General features: G+C 38.3%; 1 protein-coding gene and 1 pseudogene across 12 annotated transcripts in view; one reads left to right on the top strand and one right to left on the bottom strand.

Annotated features, from left to right (window-relative positions):
- Positions 1-16,911, top strand: part of LOC121474663 (homeobox protein aristaless-like 4) — a 371,873-nt gene that overhangs the window by 11,388 nt on the left and 343,574 nt on the right. The gene's annotated exons all lie outside the window — the stretch shown is intronic.
- On the bottom strand, positions 12,752-12,833 carry LOC121475169 (annotated as a pseudogene).

Genomic DNA, 16,911 nt, shown 5'->3' with positions numbered 1-16,911 from the left:
ATTACTTATATGTGAGCATTTTACTATAATCTAGTGTTCTAGAACTATTTGGGCCAGAGAGAACCAGGCATAAAAGATCTCTAATGCCTTGGAGACTGGGAGAGACAACCAGGGCGGATTGTGGCAGGATAAGAGGTTTACCTCCTACTGGCAGGTGGAGCCATTCTTGGGGTGAAGTGTGTGAGATGTAGCTTGTTGAAACGTAGCTGTGGAACAGAGTTTCCTGATGCTATTGGCTCCGTGAGGATCCTGTCATGAGCAGGCCAGGAACAGAAGCAAATGGGAGGTGCTGTCTAGAATTCCAGATAAGCATGGGTTGCTCTTCTTGGACCACTCCTGCCCTGGAAAGAGGGTAGAGTTTAACTCCAAGGATGGTAACAAAGAGGTACCAACTTTGTTAACAGCATTGGGAAATGAGACTTAACCAAGAAGGTGCATGTTCTGGGGAGTACTTTCTTGTTTTTGTTCATTTTGCTTTTCTTCTAAAGCCAGCAAAGGAGAGAATGCATGTCTCCTATTCCAAGAAGAAAATGATTAAAAAAAAAAAAAAAAGCAGTTTTGGCAGCCTGGCCAGCAAAGGCAATGGTATTGGCATTGTTTATTCCTTCAGTGGGAATAGCTTCCTTTCTTATAAATTGCATGGCAAAATTGGACTCATCCTTCAAAACCCAACCTAATTTTTGAAGGCTTCTATGACTGGCCCTCTCCCACCCTACCCTGTCCCATACCCTAGGCAGGCTGACATTTTGCTTCATTTGTTTTCCAGTGGTATGTCAGGCTTCTAGGTTAGCACATCTGTCACTGTTTTACAATTAGTTGTTCTTGTTTGCAGCATAACCCAATGATATATTAATATGTGTGTGTGTGTGTGTGTGTTTCTGTCTCCAATTGGTGGGAAAGCATAAAAGCAAAGAAAATGAGCGAAGCTATCACTAAGGGCAAGGGGAGGTGAGAGGTCTTATATCTCTTAGGGTGTTGTATATTTAAAAGGGGCTGCCTTGCTACAAATGCAGGATAACCCAACTTTATATTTGCTTCGTTAGGCAAGGCATCAGAAATAACACCCTTTCAATCTATTTGCCCCAAATTCTTGATATCTCTGTATTTACAAAGTTTCGAAAGTTCAAAAGGGAGTCTGGACTGTGTCTTCTGTAGACCATTCTGCAGGTATAGCAGGAGTTGGAGATTATGCTCTGGACACAGAACCTTCATATGCAATCCACTTGATGGGCCTGCTGACCCTGCACCCACGCTGTATAATTTGTAATTTTTCCTTCTCCTGGGAAGCAAATGGGATTAGCAAACTGCGATGGTGTCTATTATTTTTAAGGAAGTCATGTGGAGATCATGTCTCCTCCCCAAAGGATATACTATACATACTACACAAAGGAAGAGTCATGAAATATGTGCAAAATTCTTGTGACAATTTTCTCTTTGTCCAGATAACCTGCTTGTTAGTTTCCATCAGCTATTTGAAAAGTACCCACTACCTAGTGCCACAAATGAGGCAAAAAAGTTGGGATTGGGTATGTCCACTAAACCTGTCACAAATGAGGTAAACCATGTGATTGGAGGGCACCAAAAGCTATTCTCATGGGCCTGGAGGAGGACTCCCAGTATACCTATCCCCTTGGAAGCACCTGTTGATCAGGGTCATGGCCCTTGGCCAGAGGTAATGAGAAGCTCTCTTGCTACCTGAAGGCCAAATGAGACATGCCTGTAAGGGCTCCTGGACTGTTCAGGTAGATAAGACCGTATCAGCTTATGTTTGTCTCTTGGGGTATTGAAATTACTTTCTCACTATGATTAAAAGAAGTGAAATGAAATCTAACCTAGGAAGGATTCTTAATTTTGGCAACACTCTAAAACATGTAGCAAGGGCTTGGTTTTTGAAGCACTGCATAATCTTTCTGGAGGGAGCTACCCACAATTGCTGCAAAGCCTTTCACACTCATATGAGTCAAGTCCCATGAGCCTTATCTGGGACTTGGTCACTGGGCTGGAGGATCTGCAACAGAAGCCCACTCTGGAGGGATTGGATACAGCATAAGGTCTTACAGGCCAGGCCAGCTCAAATGAAAGATTTACTTGTTTACCTGTGACAATAACAAAGAACATCTGAATTAAGGTTGAGGAGGGGAAGAGGAAAGAGAAAATTAAGAAGCAGCACTTGGTGTCGGGATCTAGGGATTAAGACAGGCCACATCTGAGGCATGAGCCAAGAGGTCAGAAGCTGGATAACTGGCATTTTCATTACCTCTTTCCTTTTTCTTATGTCGCTTGTTTTCTTCTTTCTCAGAACTCTTCCTCCTGTAGCTCCCTAAAAAAGGGTACATGTGATGAGAATTTTTGAGACCTTGTAAGTCCAAATGTGTTTTTATTTTACCCTTATTACTACCTTGATAGTTTGTGTGAGTAAAGAATTCCAGGATGAAAGACAAAAATCCCTGGGTGGCTCAGCGGTTTAGTGCCTGCCTTTGGCCCAGGGTGTGATCCTGGAGTTCTGGGATTGAGTCCTGGGATCAAGTCCCAGGATCGAGTCCAACATCGGGCTCCCTGCATGGAGCCTGCTTCTCCCTCTGACTGTGTCTCTGCCTCTCTCTCTCTCTGTGTGTGTGTGTGTCTCATGAATAAATAAAATCTTAAAAAAAAAAAGAAAGAAAGACAAAGATCTGTTGTCTTTTAGCCCCCCTCTTGTTCTTGAAAAGTTTGATACTACTTTAAGTCTGATTTTTCCCCCTCCTATTCATTTTCTCTGCTCTGTCTCTTGGGACTCGAGAATTGAGATGCTATACTTGCAGGATTTATCTTCTAATTTTTCCATATGAACATGAAATATTATAGACCAGGTTAGGTATCTTAGCATCTTTGAAGATCAACAAAAAAGCGAGTGTGCACAAAGAAAAGTAAGTGAAGGAAACAGTCTCAAATATATTTGTCCTATTTGTTCTATTATTTAGAACAGGAAGTCAGGACTATTATTTAGTCAGGAAGTCTTAATTTAGTAAATGATCTTTGACAAATAAGTAGAAAGAAAAAATAACCTTTTTGGTAAATTCGGTAATTTTTCTCCCTCGCTCTGAATATGATCTATTTCATCTTTAGCTTCTGAAAACTTTGGATAAGTCATTTAACCTATAGATTCTTATTTCCTGTATATAAAACAAGAAATTGGGTAGATGTAATCTTTCATAGTACATTTGGCTCTAAAAGCTCATCTTGCGTTGAGTTTTTAAAATACTCATTAGTACTTCTATTAGAAGGCGGCCAAGGACACAGAGACAAAGTGAAACTTAAAATTTTGAGTTAATACTCGTACTCATTCAGCATCTCTGTGAGAAGAGTTGGTTAGAAGAGACCCATATGCATCATTTAAAGATTCTGAAGTTCTTATGTTTGGCATATTCAAAGAGAAGAAGATCACAGATGCTACCTAGCCAATGTGGTCTTCATTTGAGGAATATAAGTGAGGCTTTCCTATAGTTATGATCATTTTACATCAGTAAAATATTTGAAGCATTTAATATACAATTATATGGCTTAGCTATCACAGTCTAAGTACTCTTAGTAATAAAGCCATGTAGAACAGGTTCTTAAAGTCAAATTCAATATCAGGAGTTTGTTTCCAACACTTTTAATGCACCTTCCACCACACTGCCCTCCGTTCCTCATGTCACCATGTCACCAGACCCCATTTGCCAAAATCCTATTCATCCACCAAGGCCCATATTGAATATTTCCTTGCTCAAGCAGCCTTTCCTGAGTTTCCCAAGAAACTCAACTATTTTCTTCATTAAAGTTTGTAACACGTTATTTGTACCTTTCTAATGATACTTATTTTACTCTTCTAGGAAATACAACTTCCTATCTGCATTTTATATTGTATGCTTCCTGAGGGCAGAAACTGTCTTGCCCATCTGCATGTCTCCTGCTATACTCAGTGGGAGACTCTCAGTAACTTGTTGAAATGAATTTCATAAAATAAACTTGCGGGCAAGAGTTGGTAGTCTTATTAAAAAATCAACAACAACAAAAATCAACAAAACCTTCCTAATGTTAATAGGAAAAAATATATATATATCTATCTTTCTTAAAAAGAGTTATATCCCCATATAAGGCTATTTCCCATTCCATCATAAATGATTGTCATCTTTTCTGTTTCGCCTTTATTATTAGCAAAGACTTTCCATGTGTATTGGGTTTTGATGACCAGGATTCTTTTCCCTGGGTAAGTCATTAAAGTTACATTTGATATTCCTTTGGTAAAACTATGCCCCACACTCACCACCACCAAATAACCCATAAGGTTAGACTCTTAGCTTTGAAATGGCTTTTTAGTTAGCTGGCTTAAAACTTTCTCTAATGTTTTGGGTGTGTCAGTCCACAAGAAAGGGTAAGCCAGGTGGAATGGAAGCCCAGTTCCCCTCTTTTATTAGTCTAGCTAGGATAAATGTCCTAGGAGAAATTTTCCAAACATTTATTTTAACTTTCTAGTGATTTGGAAAACCAGTAACTTCAAAAGACCTAACAGGATATTGCCCTATATCTAAACTTTAGATTGACCTTATTTGAAGAGTTAAAAAAAATCTTTTAAAGGAGCTTTTTGGAAAGATTACTGATGGAAGTTTGAGCTAAAAGTCATTGGTTCATATTTCATTAGTCCTCATGCTGTTTGTTGTCAGTAAATCTCATCTGGACATTTGGTCCTATGAAAATAACAACACTCTTGCCTTTATTTTTATATTTTAGCTTCCATTAAACTCAAATTTAGTCCTCCTTTTTTTTTTAGGCATAGATAGATGACCAGAAATAAGTGTAATATTAAAATTTTTCTCTTGTGAAGTAAGTTTATTTGCCTCTGTAAGAGACAATGGTTATATCTCCTTGTGTATTTAGAAAATTCTTTTGAACATATGGAATGTTTATAATGAATTTCTCCAATGAATAACAGCAATGTGAAAAACCTTCAGATTTTAAATACTGTCAGGATGTTTTATGTCATACCAAAGAAGTTAGTTCTAATCATCATTTTTATTATTTATTCAGCACGACAACCCTAAGATAAGTTCAGAAAGTATACATTACATACATGGATAAATAATTTATTTCATTCAAACAAATCTGATATGTGCTATCCTTTTCTGACATGTGAATTGAATAACTCTTTTTTTAGGAGCTGTTTTTTTCAAATTTAATCTAGAAACAAATTGCATCAAGCTTGGTGCTTAAAGACTATCTGATGAGAATCTTTCCAATTTTATTTTTATATTTAGATTTATAGATACAAGATTACCCATCAGTCACATTTCAAATTGAAGTAGCATTTCAAAATAAAGGGCTTCTTTTCATGTTTGTTTTAGTAATGTGGCTTTGCTTGTGTTGAATGTAGGGTAATATTCATTTGCCAGGGCACAAATCACTAAATACCTAATTTTCAGATTAACATTGAATTTCCAGTGCTGCCTGTTTGATGTCCTTACATGGCCGAAACCAAGTGAGCTCCATATTGCTTGATTGTAATGTTTATCTGGCTTCCTGCCATGTAAATGGATGTATTAATACTCAGTTCTTGAGAGTGTTGTGAAGTTCAGTTAATTAATGTTTATAAAAGCTTCTTGAAATTGTCTGCTGAAAGATATTACATGAGTTAAAATTATATTACATGCAAACATATAGAGCACTCTAGAAATTGTTGCTTAGCAAAGATAAAAGTGCCCTGAATATCTATTAGCCTTGTCTGAATCAATGACTTCTGGTTTCTTTAATTTATTATAGTATTTTATGGTTAGTACATAAAGATGACTTGGAGATGCATCATCTCTTTTCATAGTGAGGGATTTTTATGAAATTTTGGTCAGAGAGGTTTAGGTAAAGCATTTATCTGGTGTTCATCCAAGCAGAACATTTGAATCAAAGACCTCATAAAATGTTAGCCAGGAGCTTCATTCTTGCTCTCGAGTGAGTGTGCCTGGTAGGCGTACTAGTTCTTTCCCAACATCGAATCTACATTTCTTTCCTATAGCAATAGAATGCCTAATTTTTTTCTGGACACATGGCCATTCCAAATAGAGTCCATGTAATGTCTACCTTTCTTACAGCTGGAGGAGCTGTGATAACCAAATTCCAGCCAGTGGGATATGATATTGATTGAATCATAAATTGCTTTGTGAAACGTCTCGGTTGTATATCTAAAAGGAAGGTGTACCTCTCTTCCTCCACTCTTTTATCGTGCTGCTTAGAGCGTAGAACCTTGGACATACGGGTGAAGAAAACTTAAAGACGGAGGAGGAACAACAAGACAACAGGAGCTTGGGTCTCTGAACAACTCACAGAACAGAACTGCCGTAACAGCTGGGTGGCTTAGAGGCAGTAACTGATTCTTTTAAAGGGTAAAACCCATCAGAGCTAGCTGTCTATTGTTTTAAAAAATAAGTGATCTCAATTCTAAATTTCTTTAGAGTTCACAATTTATTCAGAGTTCAGAAAGGTGGTACTACTATATCAGATAATTCTCAGGTTTAGTATTCAATTATGTCCGAATACTTTTTGCTTCCATGTAAATGGAGAATATAAATACAAAATATCTGGTTTATTATACTAAATAAACATAAGTGCCATGTTCATGATTATATTTACATTCTTCACAATTTTTGACTACTAGAAATTCATCCTTACATCTGTACCCTCTTAATTACAGAAGATATGTTCTAAGACCTCCAGGGGATATTTTGTGAGTTAAAGAAAGATATTACATGAGATATTACCTAAAATGACTGAACCCTATATATACATTTTTCCCTACATACATAACTATGATAAATTTTAATTTATAAATTAGGCAAAATAAGAGATTAACGATAATATCAAATAATAAAATAGAACAATTATAACAATATGTTATAATAGAAATTATGTGAATATAGTCTCTTTCAAAATATCTTATTGTACTATACTCATCCTTCATGTGATGATATGAAATGATAAAATGCCTATGTGATGGGATAAAATGAGGTGAACGATGTAGGCATTGTGACATAGTGTTAGTCTACTACTGATCTTCTGACAATACTTTTAGAAGGAGGATCATCTGCTTCCAGACCACAGTTGACCAAAGGTAACTGAAACTGTGGAAAGCTAAACTGCAGATAAGCAAGGTGGGGGAGCTGTGTATTTACGTTTCATTAAGGCTCCATTTCTTTCACCGAGAGTAGTCCATTGCTGTGTAACAAACCACCCCAAAACTTAATGGCTTAAAAACAGTTATTTTGCTCACAAATCTGAACACGTTCAGAGAGACAGCTCTCTTCTGCTCCATGAGGCATTAGTTAGTAGGACAGCTCAATTAAAGCTGGGGGATCTACTTGTAAAATGGTTCACTAAAATGCCAGGCAGGTCGGTGCCAACTCTGAGCTGGGAGGGCAGCCAGGACTGTAAGCTGGTGGCCTTGATTCATTTCCCTGTTGGCCTCTCCAGGATGCTGCTTGAACTTTCTTCCAACATGGTGACTAATTCCCAAGAGTACTATTTGAAGAGGAAGAGGAAGCTTCCACTCTCGAAAGGCCTCGGCTTGGAAACTGGCACAGCACCATTTTTGTCATCTTCTATCAGTCAGGCAGTTACAGAGCCCATTCACAATCAAGAAAAGGGGCATAAATCTCATGAATCTGACCTTATGAATGTCAAAAAAATGTGTGGCCATCTTGAAGTGTTCTGTATCTCGTTTCCAGCAGTAAACACTTTCTAGCTAACAATGACACAATAAACAGAAAGAAAACATAGTTAAGATAAGCAGCGGCATCCATTCTTCCCATGAAAAAGTGACAAAATATCCTGAGAAGTAATAGAATAGATGGATGAGTGTTTTAGAAATGTTTAGAATCTATATATTCCAGTGATTCTAATGTTTTTGAGCTCATGATATGTGGTTAAGTAGCAGATTTTTAGTGGCAGTATGTGGCAGACATGGATGGTTGCTGGCCTGATATCCACTCTATCTTTCTTCAAAGACATCTCTGAATTTGTTTATGTCACCAATAAGCTTAGATGAAAATTCTCGCTTCCCCAGATTCTCTTGCATCGAAGGTTTGCCATGGGACACAGTTCTGACTTATTCATTGAAAATAGAAGTCATTAGGTGCTACCTATAGGAAAACCCTTTAAGGGGGAAAACAACTTTTCCTTTTGTTCTTTATTCTTTCCCTATCTTGCTGCCCGGATTCTGGATGTGATGTCTGTGCTGCAACAGCCTTGTGATTCGATAGAGGTGATCACATGGAAGAAAGCAACATGTTAAGGATTGTTGACAGGAAAGCTGGAAGGCTAAGTCCTTGATAGCCTTGTGGAGTCACTCTATTATATAGTAGGCAGTTCTATACAGCCTACTCTAGATTTCTTGAAACAGGATATAAATAATCCTGTATGTGGTCAAAACACGGCAATTGGTTTTCTGTTGCATAAAGTCAAATCCAGTCTCTAACTGGATTACTGCTCTAAAAAGGTCAGCGGTAATTGTTCAGACAATCACTGCTAGAGATTAACACTGTATCACAGAATCTGTAAAAACATCTCCTCTGTTCATTGTGTTTATATATGAATGGAGCTGTACGGCTCTGACTGCCTTGTCTTCCATACTCATGAGGGAAAGTTTTGGCATGTTCCGTAAGTGTCGGCATTTTGTGCCAACGTGACATTATGACATGCTTTTGATGTCTTATTTGCAGCACATTGAACCCTGCTCTGTAATGGGCAGCATGGTCGACTCGGCAAAACGTTCCATCTGATAGATAGTACGACAGTTGATTATAGCAAAAAAATAATTCCAGTGAAGTGCTTGCAATATATCAGTGATCAGATCATTGTTATAATCGAGGAGGTACACTCTTGGCTACATTTGGAAGATATTTATACCACATAATTTTAAGGGCTACACCCAAAGAGTGGAGTAATATCAACAGATGAATATATTGGAAGTAAAGGATATGGACTTGGCTGCTATAAGAGTGACTTAAACTTGATAGAGTTTATTTTTTTTTCTCATGTAAAAGTATGAGTTGGGGAAAGGAGTGTAGTAGCTCGACCTATCAAGAAATCTAGGCTCCTTCTCTATCACGGCTAGGCTGTCTCTTAGACCAGAGTGTTGTCGTCATTCACATGGTCAGAGCTGGCTCACTGCCACCATGTCTATATTCTAGATTTCAGGAATGGGAGAAGTTAGAGAAAATGGGCAAGTAGCCTCCCATAAAGATCTGATCTGGAAATTGTATCCGTGTCCGTATCCTTTCTGCTTACCTCTCATTGGCTATTTCTTAATAAGCAACAACCAGCTGAATGGTCTGTTAGGAAATGACTCTGGGTGGGACCCCACACACCCAGCTATAAAGGGGAGGTTCAATAACTAAAAAGAAGGGGGGGGATGGATGGTGGGGAACAGTTACCGGCCTCTTTCACAATGAGTATGTCACGTGCCTTCCAAGGAGCGATGGTCTCTCATTTGGGCCCTGTTAAGCTTTTGGCTTTTATAAGGGAATTTCAAAGTGAACACTTGTTTTTCTGGTATCAAGAGCCTGTGGACCTGCCCTCAGCATTGTTTTTTGTTCTCCAGTTCTCATTAATACCAGATGGCTTACAATCTCCTGATTTCCTCTTTTTCTTGGCTTCTAGATTCCTCAGTTCTGTCACCATCTTGCCCCACTGCCATTTTGATTGTAACTTAGCCCTTTATTTCTTTCAATACATGGATTGAAATATCCAAAGCAATTATGAGTGTAGCCGACTTTATTGAGGTCTGGGGGTGGTGGTAGGTGATGAGGGATCACCTGTTCACAGAGCCTTCCACTTTCTCAGTGGCTTTTGCTGTCCCTCATCTCCCTTCCCACCTTAGCTCTTCACTCACTCATTTCCAAAATGCTCCATATGCCTCTGAATTCCTTTTCCTGTCTTTGGCAGAGCTGTTTTCCTGTTCCACTCAAGTCTTCACAGCCCACACCAGACCCTTAGAAGGGTTCGCTTCTACTCCAAGTGTTATTCTCGGCAAAAGTTTTTTTTTTTTCCCCTGAAAGGAATTATAGTGCCAGTTTTTAAAATAATTTCCCCTACCTCATTATAAAATGAAATCAATTTCTGCATTTGCTGTAAAAATGTTGTTTCGGACATTATCCATTACATCACTCAATTTCCCCCTACAAAGCTCCACATCAGAAACTTCTTTTAGATTTCAGTGCCAGAAAAAACTTTGCTCCTCCTAAAGCATGCTTTCCCCTTTCTGATAACAAGAGCCATATAACTTACCATGCTTTGTGAACTGTACAACTCTGAGCCAAATTTGTAGTTCTGTCATTGTAATTATGCTAAACATACAATTAGCATATTTGTATTTTTCTAATTTGCTTAGGTCATTTTATTTGTCTGTCATATTGGTTTGCTTTTTGTCGTAAGCCATTTCAAATCCTTTAAAAGAAAGAGTCAAGATAAAAATAAATTGATTGTTAACAAGTGAAATAAGCAGCTTAGAGGTCATCTAAGGTAATACTATGCAGTATTTTTGACACCCTTCCCCCAGCTACTTAGATAAGGCAAGAGGCCCTGTGGACCTACCCCACTCATTTCCACTTCCCAAGGGGAAAAAAAACTCAGTGAATATGCTGCCTTTAGATTAAACATGAAAAATTTAAAAATTTAACGCTTACTAATTCATTTGCTAGAAGTACCAGAAACAAGAATCAAGAAGGAATTTTGGAGATACTTTTGGTGCAAAAAGGTGTTTTTATTAAAGCACAGGGACAGAACCTGTGGGCAGAAAGAGCTGCATTGTGATTGTGAGGAGCTATTGATTATATACTTTTTAAAAAAATAGATTTTATTTATCTATTTCAGAGGGAGACAGAGAGAGGGAACCCAAGAGCAGGGGGAAGGAGAAGCAGACTCTCTGCTGAGAAGGGAGCCCGATGCTGGCTCCATCGCAGGACCCTGGGATCATGACCTAAGCCAAAGGCAGATGCTCAACCTCAACCCACTGAGCCACCCAGGCACCCCTGATTATATAGTTTTAAGTTGGGAGGTAGAGATAAAGGAAGCCTCTAAAGGGATTTTTCATATGTTAAAGATTTATAGGATCCTGGAGATCTGGCTATTGTCAAGCTAAGGTTGCTTTCTGCCTCTAGCAAAACATTAACATTAAGGCCCTTGTGAGCTCCTTGAGAAATGTCATACTCTACCTATTTCAGGTATCGGTCAATGGGCTGCAAGTTGTAAGAAAACGTAATATTACCTACATTTCTTTTGCCTTTGTTCTCATCACACCATCTTCGATGTCACTCTTCTCCAAAAGACTTTGGTCTCTTATTCGACCCTAGTAGCCACTACAGTGACCCTCTTGGAAAGGGTTTCAACTGTTTTTCAAGAGAATTCAACTCAAAAGCACCTGTCCACGACTGCTCAGGCACTCCCTTTCTGCCCTAGGGCCTCCTTGTTGATGGTTAGGAAGAAGATACTATGGGATCTGGTTAGTGCCCGTGTAAGTGTGACTGGGAAATGAGGAGGTAATACCCTGTAGTTAGCTCTGGGGCCACTCATTAGGCAAGAATACCAGACCACCCAAAGTGCTGGCCAAGAATGAGGGAATTTAAAATGAGTAGAGAAGGGGGCAGAAGATGAGGTGAATGTAAATTATGGCCTCATTGTGCTATGAGCTATAGACACAGGAACTGAAGTTGGTTTCACTAATTTTTCTTGCTAGAAGTCCCCTGCTTTGCTGGATTGCACTCTGTAACAAAGTAGTTGCACATACACTTTAGCTTCTCTCTGCTTTCTGGGGAAACTGGCTAAGATGTCGGTTTTTGAAAACTGGTCATTGGTCATGTATAAAATGAAAATCTGTGGAGGTGCACATTAGACTATGGGAAAGATTTTTGTCCTCTTTAGGCCCATGAAGAGAATCCCCATTGCTCACCCACTAGTAGATCACAGTGTATCATCCTCTGAGACTCACTGATTCATAGGATTTTATCAAGGATCGTGTTAAGGTGCTTGTGAGTTGGAATTCTTCCAGCAATTTACATAATTTAGTTTTCTTTTTTTAAAAACAACTTTTAAGGCATTTGTTTTAAAGATTTATTTATTCATCTTAGACAGAGAGTGAGTACCTGCGTGGGTGGGGCTAGGGGCAGAGGGAGAGGGAGAGAATCTCAAGCAGACTCTGAACTGAGCATGGAACACAACTCAGGGTTTGATCTCTTGACCCTGAGATCATGTCCTGAACCTAAATCAAGAGGTGGCTACTTAACTGACTGAGCCCCCCAGATGCCCCTATAATTTAGTTTTCTAACAATATTGGTTGATGACAAGTATTAGAAAAGTACTGCTGAACTATAAAATTCTCAGTAGAAATTTTGAGAGCTCTGGGGCAGCAGTTTTACTGCTGGTATTTTTTTGGGAGGGGTGCAAGTTACCATGTTGAAGCTGGGAATGATTCAGCAGCCCAGGTGGGTCAGTGGTTTAGCGCTGTCTTCAGCCTGAGGGTGGTCCTGGAGACCCGGGATCGAGTCCCACGTTGGGCTCCCTGCATGGAGCCTGCTTCTCCCTCTGCCTGTGTCTCTGCTTCTCCCTCTGCCTCTCTCTCTCTCTCTCTCTCTCTCTCCCTCTCTGTGTCTCTCATGAATAAATAAATAAAATCTTTAAAAAAAAAAAGATGAAGCTGGGAATGACAGTAGATTGGAACAGCAAGGCTGAAAGCCTAGATTGGGCTAGTTAAGGAAAGACTATGGGAAAAGTTTTCAATTAGCAATAATCGCCTCGGATAAACCTCACTGGCTATGATACTGCCACTGTGCAAAGCTTAAGGAAAGACTATGAATGAAGTTTACAGGAATGATCAGAATGAAGGAATCACAGAAACCTGAGTGGCAACATAACAGATGCTCTGACATATGAGACCAGTGGTCAGGGGCCAGGAAGCAGGCTGGGGTTAGAATTCAGGAGAAGACAAAGCCATAAGCTGAGCTGATGTATTTGTTCAAAATCAGGGTAGCAGTAAAGGCACCTGGTGAAGACACCTGGAAATTAAGACAAGATCTCCTTCAGAGAGCCAATCTTATATATGCTTTCTGGGTCTTTCTAGACTTCAGGGAGTTTAGTGGCCTAGGGTCTGAGGTTTAAAGACTGATGAAGGACAGCAATTCCCTACAATAGGGAAATTGAGAATTTTAAAGAAAAGGAACTTTAGCTTCTAGAAAAATGTTAGTGACTGTTAGTAGATTCCTATAAAAGAGAGAGCAATGTAGAATCAGCACAGGCCATATTTCTTCTGAGTTTTTCTTCCTTTTTCTTTGGAGCCTTTGGCTTTTATTTCCAGCTTGTTCTTTGAGGTGCAGACATACCTTTGAGGGCACAATGTGGACCTGAGCAATTGCTCAGCATTTAGTTAGCTGAGAAGAACTAATTTAAAATAAGATTGATAAAGATCTACTTTCTCCTTTGTTTATGTTAACCTGTCCTCCATCTGCTGGTGGTGACTCCTATTGCTAGGAAGAAACTTTCCAGAATAAATGGGAAGCATGCTATTGTTTTAGGAGATACACTGATTTTCTGTAGTATGTCAATTACTATTTCTTGTCAGAAGCAAAAAGCAGAAATACTTAGATCTTAAGAGAGAGTAGAACTGAGATGGCTGGGTGGCTCAGAGGTTGAGGGCCTGGCTTAGGCTCAGGTCGTGATCCCGCATCTGGGGATCAAGCCCCTGCATCGGGCTCCTTCTGAGGAGCCCGCTTCTCCCTCTGTCTGTGTCCCTGCTTCTCTCTCTGTATCTCTCATGAATAAATAATAAAATATAAAAAATAAGAGAGAGGACAGGACTTTCTTTTCTTGTATATTCTTATCTCCTTCAATTGTTAAGAGTTGCTAATTAATGTCCCCATATGATAGATGAGGAAAGTGAAGCTCTAAGAGTTAAGCAATTTGCAGAGTAAGTACAGGTGTCATGCCAGGTCTGTCAGGCTCCAAAGCCCGAGCTCTGTCACTAAAATGCCCTTCAATTATTTTCATCTATCCACAAATGACAAGAGAATCTTTATGGAGTTTTCTTCTTGAGAATTCCACTCTTTTGTCACCATTCTTGTGTACTTGATTTAGAAGTTCAGGAAATACTGAAAAATTAAAATGAGGCAGTATCCGTGAAATTGTTAAAAATTATTTAGTACTCTCTATTCAAATATTGGTTGTATTGAGACAGATAAAAGGACAAAGCCCCTCAAAAATTAATTTGGTTTTAACACAAAGTCCCATTGTAAAGTGCAAAGATTAGCTACAGAAATGTATATAGAGCAAGACATTCATTAGAATAGGAAAAAGAAGAGGAGCTCTATGCTCAACTTAGGGAAAGAATCATGAAGTCTTGGCTAGCAGAGACCTTTAAGACTGGGGGACTCTTTCATTGCTGCAACTAAACTCTTGGAAATTTAATCAAAAACAACAAGCAATACGATTCATGGAAGCTACTGCAGAAAAATTACCTAGATGGAAAGACCGAACCAACCTCTAGGGCTTCCTTAGCAAATCCAGTCCTACGTTGGTATTAGAAATATCCTAGTTAAAAGCGTATTCAGATACTTTTGGTCACATTCTTTCTGATTCATAAATATTATTGGTCTGCAAGTATGTTATAGTTAGGTCTGTCTACAGTAAGAATGAGTTATATTGGAGGTTTTCTAATTGAGAGATTGGACATTAAAATAGTTAGGCAGCTGAATTTTAATGAAGTTAGGAATAATATAACAGATGCTTCATTAATTACCATATTAAATATTATCTTTTCCATATCTTTCAGACTAACATTGGCCTCTATTTTTAAAGATTTTATTTATTTATTTGAGAGAGAGAGAGAGAGAGCATGAGCAGGGGGAGAGGGAGAAGCAGATTCTCCATTGAGCAGGGAGCCTGGTGCGGGGCTCTATCCCAGGACCCTGGGATCATGACCTGAGCCGAAGGCAGATGTTTAACTGGCTGAGCCACCCATGCACTTAGACTTCTGTTTTTAACATAGAGCCCATTCCATGGCTACACCATGCATCAAATCATGCCTTCAGCTACCTTTAGCTGTATGTAGAAATACTTAGTATTACATATATCAGCTATAAGAAATATGGAACTGTTTATATTTATTATTGGAGATATTTCAGTTCTAATTATGGAATTACTTTCTCCAGAAAATGTTGATAAATATTTTGTGGGATAACTTTTTAAAAAACAGTCAGATAGGAAACACAGCATAGCATACATAAGGGTTGTCTTATTAGAAAGTTATTTAGGGAGTTTTCTTTTAAAAAAAACTCCCAGAAGGGAGACACCTGAAATTGCTTGTAGCACACACGAGTAAGCAAAAGTTTCTAAGAAATTCTAAGTGAAAAGCTAAGGGATAAGTTATTCATGCTTGGTAATTTTTCTGTAGGTAAGTTTTCTTTTTCAAAAATTGTAACATTCAAGAATATTATTAGGATTTACTTATTTGCTTCTGTTTTATTTTTTCTTTACAAATCCAAAGATTTTTCACTAGTACCTGTCATGACATAGGTCAAAATATTCTTAAAAAGTCAATTTCAAATGACATTATTGATTTTTTTTTTAACCATATGAAAAGACGGCATTTCTTGCAAATTTTCACAAGGTGAATTAAATCTATGATCTAATTTTGAAACGTCTGTAGGAAACATTCTCAGAAGACTGGAAACTTTCATTAAATGATATTGTATTTAATACAAATACTGTACAGAAATACCTCAAGTGATGGGAAATTTTGGTAATGTGCTGTTTTGCTTAATTACTTTTAAAATTTAGGATTTACTGTTTCACTTTCAATTCTTACTGAAAATCTTTTAAAAATGTATTCATGACCTTTTCTGTCATGGGAAGTACAAAAAGTATATTAATCTTTGGCCACTGTGAATTTCCAGTGTCTGATATTGATTTTTTTGAATGTCAATAATCATTGTACGGTCAAAGATTAGGATGAATGTATATAACTTCAGCACATAACTAGGAATTTATTATTGGAATAAAGCCTTGGTGTAAACTTCCTTTCTCAATATAGGCTTCTTTTTCTTTCTTTCTCAAAATAGAGCTCTAGCAGTGATTTGGGATTGGAAATTGTTTAATCAGAGGCTGGAGATAGTTAGATGTTTGTTGAAATAGGATTTTACTGTATTATGACTAGATTTTGATGAGCACAGGAGTAAATTGTTGAGGTTTACTCCATATCCTGGTAGTGATTTACTCAACATAGTATAACTCATGATTGGGGAAAAGATAGGAGGAAGTAACCTGGATGAAGAGATGAGCCTTGAGTGGAGGTAGACTGTTTAGCATCCAAGCGCTGTCACAACCTCTGACTTGATTTTAGAAAAGGAAGTTTAAATATGGTGGGACTGCTACAATTAGGAAATCTAACCAAATGTATGGATGGTGGCTGATTGGTTCTGGAAGACTTTTGTATAGTGGCACTTGTGAGTGAAGGATTCACCCTGGGGAAGGAAGGCTAGGAGACAATAGGGCCTATAGGTATTAGCTGGATTTAGTATATAGTCCCAGTGCTAAAAGGACTGGGAAAGTAAATAGGATCACCAGATGCAACTGTACAATAGAAAAACAAGGGAGAGACTTCCTATCAACCTGGTAAAAGGAGATGGCAGTGAAAGTCTCTTCCATTTGCTTTTAGTTATGGAAATATTGGAAAATATGTACATTTTTAAAAGTAAATACCCAAGCTTTAAAGAAAGAATGTCAAAATCCCTGGTAACAGAAATGAAGAAGGAATATGAAGTCAGATTTGTATGAAGATGAAGCCATGGAGGCTCACAGGAGTTTCACAATTGGACAGAGATTTGAGAATTGGAACTAGAGTCCAGTTCAGAGTCAAGAGATGAG

Source organism: Vulpes lagopus, chromosome 13 (genome assembly GCF_018345385.1).
Source record: "Vulpes lagopus strain Blue_001 chromosome 13, ASM1834538v1, whole genome shotgun sequence".
Taxonomy (NCBI): domain Eukaryota; kingdom Metazoa; phylum Chordata; class Mammalia; order Carnivora; family Canidae; genus Vulpes; species Vulpes lagopus.
Note: the sequence above shows the minus strand (reverse complement) of the source record. Positions and strands in the feature narration are given on the sequence as shown.